The sequence below is a fragment of the Gorilla gorilla genome, chromosome 18, assembly GCF_029281585.2.
Source record: "Gorilla gorilla gorilla isolate KB3781 chromosome 18, NHGRI_mGorGor1-v2.1_pri, whole genome shotgun sequence".
Lineage (NCBI taxonomy): Eukaryota > Metazoa > Chordata > Mammalia > Primates > Hominidae > Gorilla > Gorilla gorilla.
The window spans coordinates 42,377,879-42,395,097 of record NC_073242.2 but is presented as its reverse complement, the minus strand read 5'-3'; positions in this window follow the sequence as shown (position 1 = coordinate 42,395,097).

Here is a 17,219-nt window from a genome sequence, read left to right as displayed (position 1 = left end):
ATGGAATGGAATGGAATCGAATTGAATCGAATGGAATCGAATGGAATAGATTGGAATCGAATGGAATGGAATGGAATAGAATGGAATCAACCCGAGTAGAACGGAACCGAACGGAACGGAACGGAACGGAAAGGAATGGAATGGAATGGAACGGAATTCAATGCAATGGATCGGAATTCAATGGAATGGAACGGAATGGAACGGAACGTAATGGAATGGAATGGAACGGAATGGAATGGAATGGAATGGAATTCAATGGAATGGAATGGAATGGATTGGAATGGAATCGAATTGAATCGAATGGAATCGAATGGAATGGAATGGAATAGAATGGAATCAACCCGAGTAGAACGGAACGGAACGGAACGGAAAGGAATGGAATGGAATGAACCCGAGTAGAACGGAATGGAATGGAATGGAATGGAATGGAATGGAATGGAATGGAATCGAGTGGAATGGAATGGAATAAAATGGAAGCAACCCCAGTAGAACGGAATGGAACGGAATGGAACGGAACGGAACGGAACGGAACGGAACGGAACGGAATTCAATGGAATGGAACGGAATGGAATGGAATTCAATGGAATGGAACGGAATTCAATGGAATGGAATGGAATGGAATGGAATGCAACGGAATTCAAAGGAATGGAATGGAATGGAATGGAATTCAATGGAATGGATCGGGTTCGTTCCATTCCGTTCCATTCCATTCCATTCCGTTCTACTCGGGTTGATTCCATTCTATTCCACTCCATTCCATTCCATTCCATTCCATTCCATTCCATTCCATTCCATTCCATTCCATTCCAATCCATTCCATTCTACACGGGTTTATTCCATTCCATTCCATTCAATTCCATTCCATTCCACTCCATTCCATTCCATTCCGTTCTTCTCGGGATGATTCCATTCCATTCCATTCCATTCCATTCCATTCCTTTCCATTCCATTCGATTCCATTCGATTCGATTCCATTCCATTCCATTCCATTCCATTCCATTCCATTCCATTCCGTTCTACTCGGGTTCATTAAACTCCATTCCGTTCTGTTCCGTTCCTTTCCATTCCGTTCTGTTCCATTCCGTTCCATTCCATTCCATTCCATTCCATTCCGTTCTACTCGGGTTGATTCCATTCTATTCCATTCCATTCCATTCCATTCCATTCCATTCCATTCCATTCCATTCCACTCCACTCCACTCCACTCCACTCCACTTAACTCCACTCCACTCTGGTTGATTCCATTCCATTCCATTCCATTCCTTTCCATTCCATTCGATTCCATTCCATTCCATTCCATTCCATTCCATTCCATTCCAATCCATTCCATTCTACTCGGGTTGATTCCATTCCATTCCATTCCATTCCATTCCATTCGATTCCATTCCATTCTACTAGGGTTGATTCCATTCCATTCCATTCCATTCCATTCCATTCCATTCCATTCCATTCCATTCGGTTCCATTCGATTCCATTCCATTCCATTTCACTCCGTTCCGTTCCGTTCCATTCCGTTCCGTTCCGTTCAGTTCCGTTCTACTCGGGTTCGTTCCATTCCGTTCCATTCCATTCCATTCCATTATAATCGGGTTGATTCCATTCTATTCCACTCCATTCCATTTGATTCCGTTCGATTCCATTCGATTCGATTCCATTCCATTCCATTCCATTCCATTCCATTCCATTCCATTCTATTCCATTGAATTCCAATCCATTCCATTCCACTCCATTCCTTTCCATTCCATTCTATTCCTTTTAATTCCATTCCATTCCATTCCATTCCAATCCATTCCGTTCTACTCGGGTTGATTCCATTCCATTCCATTCCATTCCATTCCATTCCATTCCATTCCATTCCATTCCATTCGATTCCATTCGATTCGATTCCGTTCCATTCCATTCCATTCCATTCCAATCCATTCCGATCCATTCCATTCTACTCGGGTTGATTCCATTCCATTCCATTCCATTCCATTCCGTTGAATTCCATTCCATTCCATTCCGTTCCGTTCCGTTCCATTCCGTTCCGTTCCATTCCATTCCATTCTACTCGGGTTGATTCCATTCCATTCCATTCCATTCCATTCCATTCGATTCCATTCGATTCCATTCGATTCGTTGCGATTCCATTCCATTCCATTCCATTCCATTCCATTCCATTCCATTCAATGGAATGGAATGGAATTCAATGGAATGGAATTCAATGGAATTCAATGGAATGGAATGGAATGGAATGGAATGGAATGGAATGGAATGGAATTCAATGGAATGAAATGGAATCGAATGGAATGGAATGGAATGGAATTCAATGGAATGGAATTCAATGGAATGGAATGGAATGGAATGGAATGGAATTCCATGGAATGGAATGGAATGGAATGGAATGGAATGGAATTCAATGGAATGGAATTCGATGGAATTCAATGGAATTCCATGTAATGGAATGGAATGGAATGGAATTCAATGGAATAGAAAGGAATGGAATGGAATCAACACAAGTAGAAAGGAAAGGAACGGAACGGAACGGAACGGAACGGAATGGAATGGAATGAACCCGAGTAGAACGGAATGGAATGGAATGGAATGGAATGGAATGGAATCAAATGGAATGGAATGGAATAGAATGGAATCAACCCGAGTAGAACGGAATGGAATGGAATGGTACGGAATGGAACGGAACGGAACGGAATGGAACGGAGCGGAATTCAATGGAATGGAACGGAATGGAATGGAATTCAATGGAATGGAACGGAATTCAATGGAATGGAATGGAATGGAATGGAATGGAATGGAATCTAATTGAATCGAATGGAATCGAATGGAATAGAATGGAATCGAATGGAATGGAATGGAATAGAATGGAATCTACCCGAGTAGAACGGAACGGAACGGAACGGAACGGAACGGAACGGAACGGAAAGGAAGGGAATGGAATGGAATGAACCCGAGTAGAACGGAATGGAATGGAATGGAACGGAATGGAACGGAACGGAACGGAACGGAACAGAACGGAACGGAATTCAATGGAATGGAACGGAATGGAATGGAATTCAATGGAATGGAACGGAATTCAATGGAATGGAATGGAATGGAATGGAACGGTACGGAACGGAACGGAACGGAACGGAACGGAATGGAATGGAATTCCATGGAATGGAATGGAATGGAATGGAATTCAATGTAATGGAATTCAATGGAATGGAATGGAATGGAATGGAATGGAATGGAACGGAATTCAATGGAATGGAATGGAATGGAATGGAATCGAATGGAATCGAATGGAATCGAATGGAATCGAATGGAATGGAACGTAATAGAATGGAATCAACCCGAGTAGAATGGAATGGAATGGAATGGAATGGAATGGAATGGAATGGAATGGAATGGAATGGAATGGAATTGAAAGGAATGGAACGGAATTCAATGGAATGGAATGGAATGGAATGGAATTCAATGGAATGGAATGGAATGGAATGGAATCGAATGGAATCGAATGGAATCGAATGGAATCGAATGGAATCGAATGGAATGGAATGGAATGGAATGGAATGGAATGGAATTCGAAGGAATGGAATGGAATGGAATGGAATGGAATCGAATGGAATGGAATGGAATGCAATGGAATGGAATTCAATGGAATGGAATGGAATTCGATGGAATGGAATGGAATGGAATTCAATGGAATGGAATGGAATTCAATGGAATGGAATGGAATGGAATGGAATAGAATCAACCCGAGTTGAATGGAATGGAATGAAATGGAATGGAATGGAATGGAATTCGAATGGAATGGAATGGAATGGAATGGAATGGAATGGAATTGAACGGAATTCAATGGAATGGAATGGAAAAGAATGGAATTCAATGGAATGGAATGGAATTCAATGGAATTCAATGGAATGGAATGGAATGGAATGGAATGGAAAGGAATGGAATTCCATGGAATGGAATGGAATCGAATGGAATGGAATGGAATGGAATTCTATGGAATGGAATGGAATTCAATGAAATGGAATGGAATGGAATGGAATGGAATGAAATGGAATGGAATTCAATGTAATGGAATTCAATGGAATGGAATGGAATGGAAAGGAATGGAATGGAACGGAATTCAATGGAATGGAATGGAATGGAATGGAATTCAATGGAATGGAATGGAATGGAATGGAATGGAATGGAATGGAATGGAATGGAGTTCAATGGAATGGAATGGAATGGAATGGAATGGAATGGAATGGAGTTCAATGGAATGGAATGGAGTGGAATGGAATCGAATGGAATCGAATGGAATCGAATGGAATCGAATGGAATGGAATGGAATAGAATGGAATCAATCCGAGTAGAACGGAATGGAACGGAACGGAACGTAACGGAAAGGAATGGAATGGAATGGAATGGAATGGAATGGAACGGAATGGAATGGAACGGAATGGAATGGAATGGAATTCAATGGAATGGAATGGAATGGAATGGAATGGAATGGAATCGAATTGAATCGAATGGAATCGAATGGAATAGATTGGAATCGAATGGAATGGAATGGAATAGAATGGAATCAACCCGAGTAGAACGGAACGGAACGGAACGGAACGGAACGGAAAGGAGTGGAATGGAATGGAACGGAATTCAATGCAATGGATCGGAATTCAATGGAATGGAACGGAATGGAACGGAACGTAATGGAATGGAATGGAATGGAATGGAATGGAATGGAACGGAATGGAATGGAACGGAATGGAATGGAATGGAATTCAATGGAATGCAATGGAATGGAATGGAATGGAATGGAATCGAATTGAATAGAATGGAATCGAATGGAATAGAATGGAATCGAATGGAATGGAATGGAATAGAATGGAATCAACCCGAGTAGAACGGAACGGAACGCAACGGAACGGAACGGAACGGAACGGAACGGAAAGGAATGGAATGGAATGAACCCGAGTAGAAAGGAATGGAATGGAATGGAACGGAATGGAACGGAACGGAACGGAACGGAACGGAACGGAACGGAACGGAATTCAATGGAATGGAACGGAATGGAATGGAATTCAATGGAATGGAATGGAATTCAATGGAATGGAATGGAATGGAATGGAATGGAATGGAATGGAATGGAATGGAACGGAATTCAATGCAACGGATCGGAATTCAATGGAATGGAACGGAATGGAACGGAATGGAACGGAACGTAATGGAATGGAATGGAATGGAATGGAACGGAATGGAATGGAACGGAATGGAATGGAATGGAATTCAATGGAATGGAATGGAATGGAATGGAATGGAATGGAATGGAATCGAATTGAATCGAATGGAATCGAATGGAATAGAATGGAATCGAATGGAATTCAATGGAATGGAATGGAACGGAATGGAATTCAATGGAATGGAATGGAATCGAATGGAATGGAATGGAATGGAATTCAATTGAATGGAATGGAATGGAATTCAATGGAATGGAATGGAACGGAATTCCAAGGAATGGAATGGAATGGAATTGAATTCCATGGAATGGAATGGAATGGAATTCAATGGAATTCAATGGAATGGAATTCAATGGAATTCAATGGAATTCCATGTAATGGAATGGAATGGAATGGAATGGAATGGAATGGAATTCAATGGAATAGAATGGAATGGAATGGAATCAACACAAGTAGAAAGGAATGGAACGGAACGGAACGGAACGGAACGGAACGGAATGGAATGGAATGAACCCGAGTAGAAAGGAATGGAATGGAATGGAATGGAATGGAATGGAATGGAATCGAATGGAATGGAATGGAATAGAATGGAATCAACCCGAGTAGAACGGAATGGAACGGAATGGAACGGAATGGAACGGAACGGAACGGAACGGAACGGAACGGAATTCAATGGAATGGAACGGAATGGAATGGAATTCAATGGAATGGAACGGAATTCAATGGAATGGAATGGAATGGAATGGAACGGAACGGAACGGAACGGAACGGAACGGAACGGAATGGAATGGAATTCAGTGGAATGGAATGGAATGGAATGGAATTCAATGGAATGGAATTCAATGGAATGGAATGGAATGGAATGGAATGGAATGGAACGGAATTCAATGCAATGGATCGGAATTCAATGGAATGGAACGGAATGGAACGGAACGAAATGGAATGGAATGGAATGGAATGGAACGGAATGGAATGGAACGGAATGGAATGGAATGGAATTCAATGGAATGTAATGGAATGGATTGGAATGGAATGGAATCGAATTGAATAGAATGGAATCGAATGGAATAGAATGGAATCGAATGGAATGGAATGGAATAGAATGGAATCAACCCGAGTAGAACGGAACGGAATGGTACGGAATGGAACGGAACGGAAAGGAATGGAATGGAATGAACCCGAGTAGAACGGAATGGAATGGAATGGAACGGAATGGAACGGAACGGAACGGAACGGAACGGAACGGAACGGAATTCAATGGAATGGAACGGAATGGAATGGAATTCAATGGAATGGAACGGAATTCAATGGAATGGAATGGAATGGAATGGAACGGTACGGAACGGAACGGAACGGAACGGAACGGAATGGAATGGAATTCCATGGAATGGAATGGAATGGAATGGAATTCAATGTAATGGAATTCAATGGAAGGGAATGGAATGGAATGGAATGGAATGGAACGGAATTCAATGGAATGGAATGGAATGGAATGGAATCGAATGGAATCGAATGGAATCGAATGGAATGGAATGGAATGGAATGGAATGGAATGGAATTCGATGGAATGGAATGGAATGGAATGGAATGGAATTCAATGGAATGGAATGGAATGGAATGGAATGGAATCGAAAGGAATGGAATGGAATGGAATGGAATGGAATGGAATGGAATAGAATGGAATCAACCCGAGTAGAATGGAATGGAATGGAATGGAACGGAACGTAATGGAATGGAATAGAATGGAATGGAATGGAATGGAATGGAATGGAATGGAACGGAATGGAATGGAATGGAATTCAATGGAATGGAATGGAATGGAATGGAATGGAATGGAATCGAATTGAATCGAATGGAATCGAATGGAATAGATTGGAATCGAATGGAATGGAATGGAATAGAATGGAATCAACCCGAGTAGAACGGAACGGAACGGAACGGAACGGAACGGAATGGAAAGGAATGGAATGGAATGGAATTGAATGGAATGGAACGGAATTCAATGGAATGGAATGGAATGGAATGGAATTCAATGGAATGGAATGGAATCGAATGGAATCGAATGGAATCGAATGGATTCGAATGGAATCGAATGGAATGGAATGGAATGGAATGGAATGGAATGGAATCAATCCGAGTAGAACGGAAAGGAACGGAATGGAACGGAATGGAACGGAACGGAACGGAACGGAACGGAACAGAATTCAATGGAATGGAACGGAATGGAATGGAATTCAATGGAATGGAACGGAATTCAATGGAATGGAATGGAATGGAAAGGAAAGGAACGGAACGGAACGGAACGAAACGGAACGGAAAGGAACGGAACGGAACGGAATGGAATGGAATTCTATGGAATGGAATGGAATGGAATGGAATTCAATGGAATGGAATTCAATGGAATGGAATGGAATGGAATGGAATGGAATGGAACGGAATTCAATGGAATGGAATGGAATGGAATGGAATTCAATGGAATGGAATGGAATTCAATGGAATGGAATGGAATGGAATGGAATCGAATGGAATCGAATGGAATCGAATGGAATCGAATGGAATGGAATGGAATAGAATGGAATCAACCCGAGTAGAATGGAATGGAATGGAATGGAATGGAATGGAATGGAATGGAATGGAATGGAATGGAATTAAAATGGAATGGAATGGAATGGAATGCAATGGAATGGAATGGAACGGAATTCAATGGAATGGAATGGAATGGAATGGAATGGAATGGAATCGAATTGAATCGAATGGAATCGAATGGAATAGATTGGAATCGAATGGAATGGAATGGAATAGAATGGAATCAACCCGAGTAGAACGGAACGGAACGGAACGGAACGGAACGGAAAGGAATGGAATGGAATGGAACGGAATTCAATGCAATGGATCGGAATTCAATGGAATGGAACGGAATGGAACGGAACGTAATGGAATGGAATGGAACGGAATGGAATGGAATGGAATTCAATGGAATGGAATGGAATGGATTGGAATGGAATCGAATTGAATCGAATGGAATCGAATGGAATGGAATGGAATAGAATGGAATCAACCCGAGTAGAACGGAACGGAACGGAACGGAAAGGAATGGAATGGAATGAACCCGAGTAGAACGGAATGGAATGGAATGGAATGGAATGGAATGGAATGGAATGGAATCGAGTGGAATGGAATGGAATAAAATGGAAGCAACCCCAGTAGAACGGAATGGAACGGAATGGAACGGAACGGAACGGAACGGAACGGAACGGAACGGAATTCAATGGAATGGAACGGAATGGAATGGAATTCAATGGAATGGAACGGAATTCAATGGAATGGAATGGAATGGAATGGAATGGAACGGAATTCAAAGGAATGGAATGGAATGGAATGGAATTCAATGGAATGGATCGGGTTCGTTCCATTCCGTTCCATTCCATTCCATTCCGTTCTACTCGGGTTGATTCCATTCTATTCCACTCCATTCCATTCCATTCCATTCCATTCCATTCCATTCCATTCCATTCCATTCCATTCCAATCCATTCCATTCTACACGGGTTTATTCCATTCCATTCCATTCAATTCCATTCCATTCCACTCCATTCCATTCCATTCCGTTCTTCTCGGGATGATTCCATTCCATTCCATTCCATTCCATTCCATTCCTTTCCATTCCATTCGATTCCATTCGATTCGATTCCATTCCATTCCATTCCATTCCATTCCATTCCATTCCATTCCGTTCTACTCGGGTTCATTAAACTCCATTCCGTTCTGTTCCGTTCCTTTCCATTCCGTTCTGTTCCATTCCGTTCCATTCCATTCCATTCCATTCCATTCCGTTCTACTCGGGTTGATTCCATTCTATTCCATTCCATTCCATTCCATTCCATTCCATTCCATTCCATTCCATTCCACTCCACTCCACTCCACTCCACTCCACTTAACTCCACTCCACTCTGGTTGATTCCATTCCATTCCATTCCATTCCTTTCCATTCCATTCGATTCCATTCCATTCCATTCCATTCCATTCCATTCCATTCCAATCCATTCCATTCTACTCGGGTTGATTCCATTCCATTCCATTCCATTCCATTCCATTCGATTCCATTCCATTCTACTAGGGTTGATTCCATTCCATTCCATTCCATTCCATTCCATTCCATTCCATTCCATTCCATTCGGTTCCATTCGATTCCATTCCATTCCATTTCACTCCGTTCCGTTCCGTTCCGTTCCGTTCCGTTCCGTTCAGTTCCGTTCTACTCGGGTTCGTTCCATTCCGTTCCATTCCATTCCATTCCATTATAATCGGGTTGATTCCATTCTATTCCACTCCATTCCATTTGATTCCGTTCGATTCCATTCGATTCGATTCCATTCCATTCCATTCCATTCCATTCCATTCCATTCCATTCCATTCTATTCCATTGAATTCCAATCCATTCCATTCCACTCCATTCCTTTCCATTCCATTCTATTCCTTTTAATTCCATTCCATTCCATTCCATTCCAATCCATTCCGTTCTACTCGGGTTGATTCCATTCCATTCCATTCCATTCCATTCCATTCCATTCCATTCCATTCCATTCCATTCCATTCCATTCGATTCCATTCGATTCGATTCCGTTCCATTCCATTCCATTCCATTCCAATCCATTCCGATCCATTCCATTCTACTCGGGTTGATTCCATTCCATTCCATTCCATTCCATTCCGTTGAATTCCATTCCATTCCATTCCGTTCCGTTCCGTTCCATTCCGTTCCGTTCCATTCCATTCCATTCTACTCGGGTTGATTCCATTCCATTCCATTCCATTCCATTCCATTCCATTCCATTCGATTCCATTCGATTCGTTGCGATTCCATTCCATTCCATTCCATTCCATTCCATTCCATTCCATTCAATGGAATGGAATGGAATTCAATGGAATGGAATTCAATGGAATTCAATGGAATGGAATGGAATGGAATGGAATGGAATGGAATGGAATGGAATTCAATGGAATGAAATGGAATCGAATGGAATGGAATGGAATGGAATTCAATGGAATGGAATTCAATGGAATGGAATGGAATGGAATGGAATGGAATTCCATGGAATGGAATGGAATGGAATGGAATGGAATGGAATTCAATGGAATGGAATTCGATGGAATTCAATGGAATTCCATGTAATGGAATGGAATGGAATGGAATGGAATGGAATTCAATGGAATAGAAAGGAATGGAATGGAATCAACACAAGTAGAAAGGAAAGGAACGGAACGGAACGGAACGGAACGGAATGGAATGGAATGAACCCGAGTAGAACGGAATGGAATGGAATGGAATGGAATGGAATGGAATCAAATGGAATGGAATGGAATAGAATGGAATCAACCCGAGTAGAACGGAATGGAATGGAATGGTACGGAATGGAACGGAACGGAACGGAATGGAACGGAGCGGAATTCAATGGAATGGAACGGAATGGAATGGAATTCAATGGAATGGAACGGAATTCAATGGAATGGAATGGAATGGAATGGAATGGAATGGAATCTAATTGAATCGAATGGAATCGAATGGAATAGAATGGAATCGAATGGAATGGAATGGAATAGAATGGAATCAACCCGAGTAGAACGGAACGGAACGGAACGGAACGGAACGGAACGGAACGGAAAGGAAGGGAATGGAATGGAATGAACCCGAGTAGAACGGAATGGAATGGAATGGAACGGAATGGAACGGAACGGAACGGAACGGAACAGAACGGAACGGAATTCAATGGAATGGAACGGAATGGAATGGAATTCAATGGAATGGAACGGAATTCAATGGAATGGAATGGAATGGAATGGAACGGTACGGAACGGAACGGAACGGAACGGAACGGAATGGAATGGAATTCCATGGAATGGAATGGAATGGAATGGAATTCAATGTAATGGAATTCAGTGGAATGGAATGGAATGGAATGGAATGGAATGGAACGGAATTCAATGGAATGGAATGGAATGGAATGGAATCGAATGGAATCGAATGGAATCGAATGGAATCGAATGGAATGGAACGTAATAGAATGGAATCAACCCGAGTAGAATGGAATGGAATGGAATGGAATGGAATGGAATGGAATGGAATGGAATGGAATGGAATGGAATTGAAAGGAATGGAACGGAATTCAATGGAATGGAATGGAATGGAATGGAATTCAATGGAATGGAATGGAATGGAATGGAATCGAATGGAATCGAATGGAATCGAATGGAATCGAATGGAATCGAATGGAATGGAATGGAATGGAATGGAATGGAATGGAATTCGAAGGAATGGAATGGAATGGAATGGAATGGAATCGAATGGAATGGAATGGAATGCAATGGAATGGAATTCAATGGAATGGAATGGAATTCGATGGAATGGAATGGAATGGAATTCAATGGAATGGAATGGAATTCAATGGAATGGAATGGAATGGAATGGAATAGAATCAACCCGAGTTGAATGGAATGGAATGGAATGGAATGGAATGGAATGGAATTCGAATGGAATGGAATGGAATGGAATGGAATGGAATGGAATTGAACGGAATTCAATGGAATGGAATGGAAAAGAATGGAATTCAATGGAATGGAATGGAATTCAATGGAATTCAATGGAATGGAATGGAATGGAATGGAATGGAAAGGAATGGAATTCCATGGAATGGAATGGAATCGAATGGAATGGAATGGAATGGAATTCTATGGAATGGAATGGAATTCAATGGAATGGAATGGAATGGAATGGAATGGAATGAAATGGAATGGAATTCAATGTAATGGAATTCAATGGAATGGAATGGAATGGAAAGGAATGGAATGGAACGGAATTCAATGGAATGGAATGGAATGGAATGGAATTCAATGGAATGGAATGGAATGGAATGGAATGGAATGGAATGGAATGGAATGGAGTTCAATGGAATGGAATGGAATGGAATGGAATGGAATGGAATGGAGTTCAATGGAATGGAATGGAGTGGAATGGAATCGAATGGAATCGAATGGAATCGAATGGAATCGAATGGAATGGAATGGAATAGAATGGAATCAATCCGAGTAGAACGGAATGGAACGGAACGGAACGTAACGGAAAGGAATGGAATGGAATGGAATGGAATGGAATGGAACGGAATGGAATGGAACGGAATGGAATGGAATGGAATTCAATGGAATGGAATGGAATGGAATGGAATGGAATGGAATCGAATTGAATCGAATGGAATCGAATGGAATAGATTGGAATCGAATGGAATGGAATGGAATAGAATGGAATCAACCCGAGTAGAACGGAACGGAACGGAACGGAACGGAACGGAAAGGAGTGGAATGGAATGGAACGGAATTCAATGCAATGGATCGGAATTCAATGGAATGGAACGGAATGGAACGGAACGTAATGGAATGGAATGGAATGGAATGGAATGGAATGGAACGGAATGGAATGGAACGGAATGGAATGGAATGGAATTCAATGGAATGGAATGGAATGGAATGGAATGGAATGGAATCGAATTGAATAGAATGGAATCGAATGGAATAGAATGGAATCGAATGGAATGGAATGGAATAGAATGGAATCAACCCGAGTAGAACGGAACGGAACGCAACGGAACGGAACGGAACGGAACGGAACGGAAAGGAATGGAATGGAATGAACCCGAGTAGAAAGGAATGGAATGGAATGGAACGGAATGGAACGGAACGGAACGGAACGGAACGGAACGGAACGGAACGGAATTCAATGGAATGGAACGGAATGGAATGGAATTCAATGGAATGGAATGGAATTCAATGGAATGGAATGGAATGGAATGGAATGGAATGGAATGGAATGGAATGGAACGGAATTCAATGCAACGGATCGGAATTCAATGGAATGGAACGGAATGGAACGGAATGGAACGGAACGTAATGGAATGGAATGGAATGGAATGGAACGGAATGGAATGGAACGGAATGGAATGGAATGGAATTCAATGGAATGGAATGGAATGGAATGGAATGGAATGGAATGGAATCGAATTGAATCGAATGGAATCGAATGGAATAGAATGGAATCGAATGGAATTCAATGGAATGGAATGGAACGGAATGGAATTCAATGGAATGGAATGGAATCGAATGGAATGGAATGGAATGGAATTCAATTGAATGGAATGGAATGGAATTCAATGGAATGGAATGGAACGGAATTCCAAGGAATGGAATGGAATGGAATTGAATTCCATGGAATGGAATGGAATGGAATTCAATGGAATTCAATGGAATGGAATTCAATGGAATTCAATGGAATTCCATGTAATGGAATGGAATGGAATGGAATGGAATGGAATGGAATTCAATGGAATAGAATGGAATGGAATGGAATCAACACAAGTAGAAAGGAATGGAACGGAACGGAACGGAACGGAACGGAACGGAATGGAATGGAATGAACCCGAGTAGAAAGGAATGGAATGGAATGGAATGGAATGGAATGGAATGGAATCGAATGGAATGGAATGGAATAGAATGGAATCAACCCGAGTAGAACGGAATGGAACGGAATGGAACGGAATGGAACGGAACGGAACGGAACGGAACGGAACGGAATTCAATGGAATGGAACGGAATGGAATGGAATTCAATGGAATGGAACGGAATTCAATGGAATGGAATGGAATGGAATGGAACGGAACGGAACGGAACGGAACGGAACGGAACGGAATGGAATGGAATTCAGTGGAATGGAATGGAATGGAATGGAATTCAATGGAATGGAATTCAATGGAATGGAATGGAATGGAATGGAATGGAATGGAACGGAATTCAATGCAATGGATCGGAATTCAATGGAATGGAACGGAATGGAACGGAACGAAATGGAATGGAATGGAATGGAATGGAACGGAATGGAATGGAACGGAATGGAATGGAATGGAATTCAATGGAATGTAATGGAATGGATTGGAATGGAATGGAATCGAATTGAATAGAATGGAATCGAATGGAATAGAATGGAATCGAATGGAATGGAATGGAATAGAATGGAATCAACCCGAGTAGAACGGAACGGAATGGTACGGAACGGAACGGAACGGAAAGGAATGGAATGGAATGAACCCGAGTAGAACGGAATGGAATGGAATGGAACGGAATGGAACGGAACGGAACGGAACGGAACGGAACGGAACGGAATTCAATGGAATGGAACGGAATGGAATGGAATTCAATGGAATGGAACGGAATTCAATGGAATGGAATGGAATGGAATGGAACGGTACGGAACGGAACGGAACGGAACGGAACGGAATGGAATGGAATTCCATGGAATGGAATGGAATGGAATGGAATTCAATGTAATGGAATTCAATGGAAGGGAATGGAATGGAATGGAATGGAATGGAACGGAATTCAATGGAATGGAATGGAATGGAATGGAATCGAATGGAATCGAATGGAATCGAATGGAATGGAATGGAATGGAATGGAATGGAATGGAATGGAATTCGATGGAATGGAATGGAATGGAATGGAATGGAATTCAATGGAATGGAATGGAATGGAATGGAATGGAATCGAAAGGAATGGAATGGAATGGAATGGAATGGAATGGAATGGAATAGAATGGAATCAACCCGAGTAGAATGGAATGGAATGGAATGGAACGGAACGTAATGGAATGGAATAGAATGGAATGGAATGGAATGGAATGGAATGGAATGGAACGGAATGGAATGGAATGGAATTCAATGGAATGGAATGGAATGGAATGGAATGGAATGGAATCGAATTGAATCGAATGGAATCGAATGGAATAGATTGGAATCGAATGGAATGGAATGGAATAGAATGGAATCAACCCGAGTAGAACGGAACGGAACGGAACGGAACGGAACGGAATGGAAAGGAATGGAATGGAATGGAATTGAATGGAATGGAACGGAATTCAATGGAATGGAATGGAATGGAATGGAATTCAATGGAATGGAATGGAATCGAATGGAATCGAATGGAATCGAATGGATTCGAATGGAATCGAATGGAATGGAATGGAATGGAATGGAATGGAATGGAATCAATCCGAGTAGAACGGAAAGGAACGGAATGGAACGGAATGGAACGGAACGGAACGGAACGGAACGGAACAGAATTCAATGGAATGGAACGGAATGGAATGGAATTCAATGGAATGGAACGGAATTCAATGGAATGGAATGGAATGGAAAGGAAAGGAACGGAACGGAACGGAACGAAACGGAACGGAAAGGAACGGAACGGAACGGAATGGAATGGAATTCTATGGAATGGAATGGAATGGAATGGAATTCAATGGAATGGAATTCAATGGAATGGAATGGAATGGAATGGAATGGAATGGAACGGAATTCAATGGAATGGAATGGAATGGAATGGAATTCAATGGAATGGAATGGAATTCAATGGAATGGAATGGAATGGAATGGAATCGAATGGAATCGAATGGAATCGAATGGAATCGAATGGAATGGAATGGAATAGAATGGAATCAACCCGAGTAGAATGGAATGGAATGGAATGGAATGGAATGGAATGGAATGGAATGGAATGGAATGGAATTAAAATGGAATGGAATGGAATGGAATGCAATGGAATGGAATGGAACGGAATTCAATGGAATGGAATGGAATGGAATGGAATGGAATGGAATCGAATTGAATCGAATGGAATCGAATGGAATAGATTGGAATCGAATGGAATGGAATGGAATAGAATGGAATCAACCCGAGTAGAACGGAACGGAACGGAACGGAACGGAACGGAAAGGAATGGAATGGAATGGAACGGAATTCAATGCAATGGATCGGAATTCAATGGAATGGAACGGAATGGAACGGAACGTAATGGAATGGAATGGAACGGAATGGAATGGAATGGAATTCAATGGAATGGAATGGAATGGATTGGAATGGAATCGAATTGAATCGAATGGAATCGAATGGAATGGAATGGAATAGAATGGAATCAACCCGAGTAGAACGGAACGGAACGGAACGGAAAGGAATGGAATGGAATGAACCCGAGTAGAACGGAATGGAATGGAATGGAATGGAATGGAATGGAATGGAATGGAATCGAGTGGAATGGAATGGAATAAAATGGAAGCAACCCCAGTAGAACGGAATGGAACGGAATGGAACGGAACGGAACGGAACGGAACGGAACGGAACGGAATTCAATGGAATGGAACGGAATGGAATGGAATTCAATGGAATGGAACGGAATTCAATGGAATGGAATGGAATGGAATGGAATGGAACGGAATTCAAAGGAATGGAATGGAATGGAATGGAATTCAATGGAATGGATCGGGTTCGTTCCATTCCGTTCCATTCCATTCCATTCCGTTCTACTCGGGTTGATTCCATTCTATTCCACTCCATTCCATTCCATTCCATTCCATTCCATTCCATTCCATTCCATTCCATTCCAATCCATTCCATTCTACACGGGTTTATTCCATTCCATTCCATTCAATTCCATTCCATTCCACTCCATTCCATTCCATTCCGTTCTTCTCGGGATGATTCCATTCCATTCCATTCCATTCCATTCCATTCCTTTCCATTCCATTCGATTCCATTCGATTCGATTCCATTCCATTCCATTCCATTCCATTCCATTCCATTCCATTCCGTTCTACTCGGGTTCATTAAACTCCATTCCGTTCTGTTCCGTTCCTTTCCATTCCGTTCTGTTCCATTCCGTTCCATTCCATTCCATTCCATTCCATTCCGTTCTACTCGGGTTGATTCCATTCTATTCCATTCCATTCCATTCCATTCCATTCCATTCCATTCCATTCCATTCCACTCCACTCCACTCCACTCCACTCCACTTAACTCCACTCCACTCTGGTTGATTCCATTCCATTCCATTCCATTCCTTTCCATTCCATTCGATTCCATTCCATTCCATTCCATTCCATTCCATTCCATTCCAATCCATTCCATTCTACTCGGGTTGA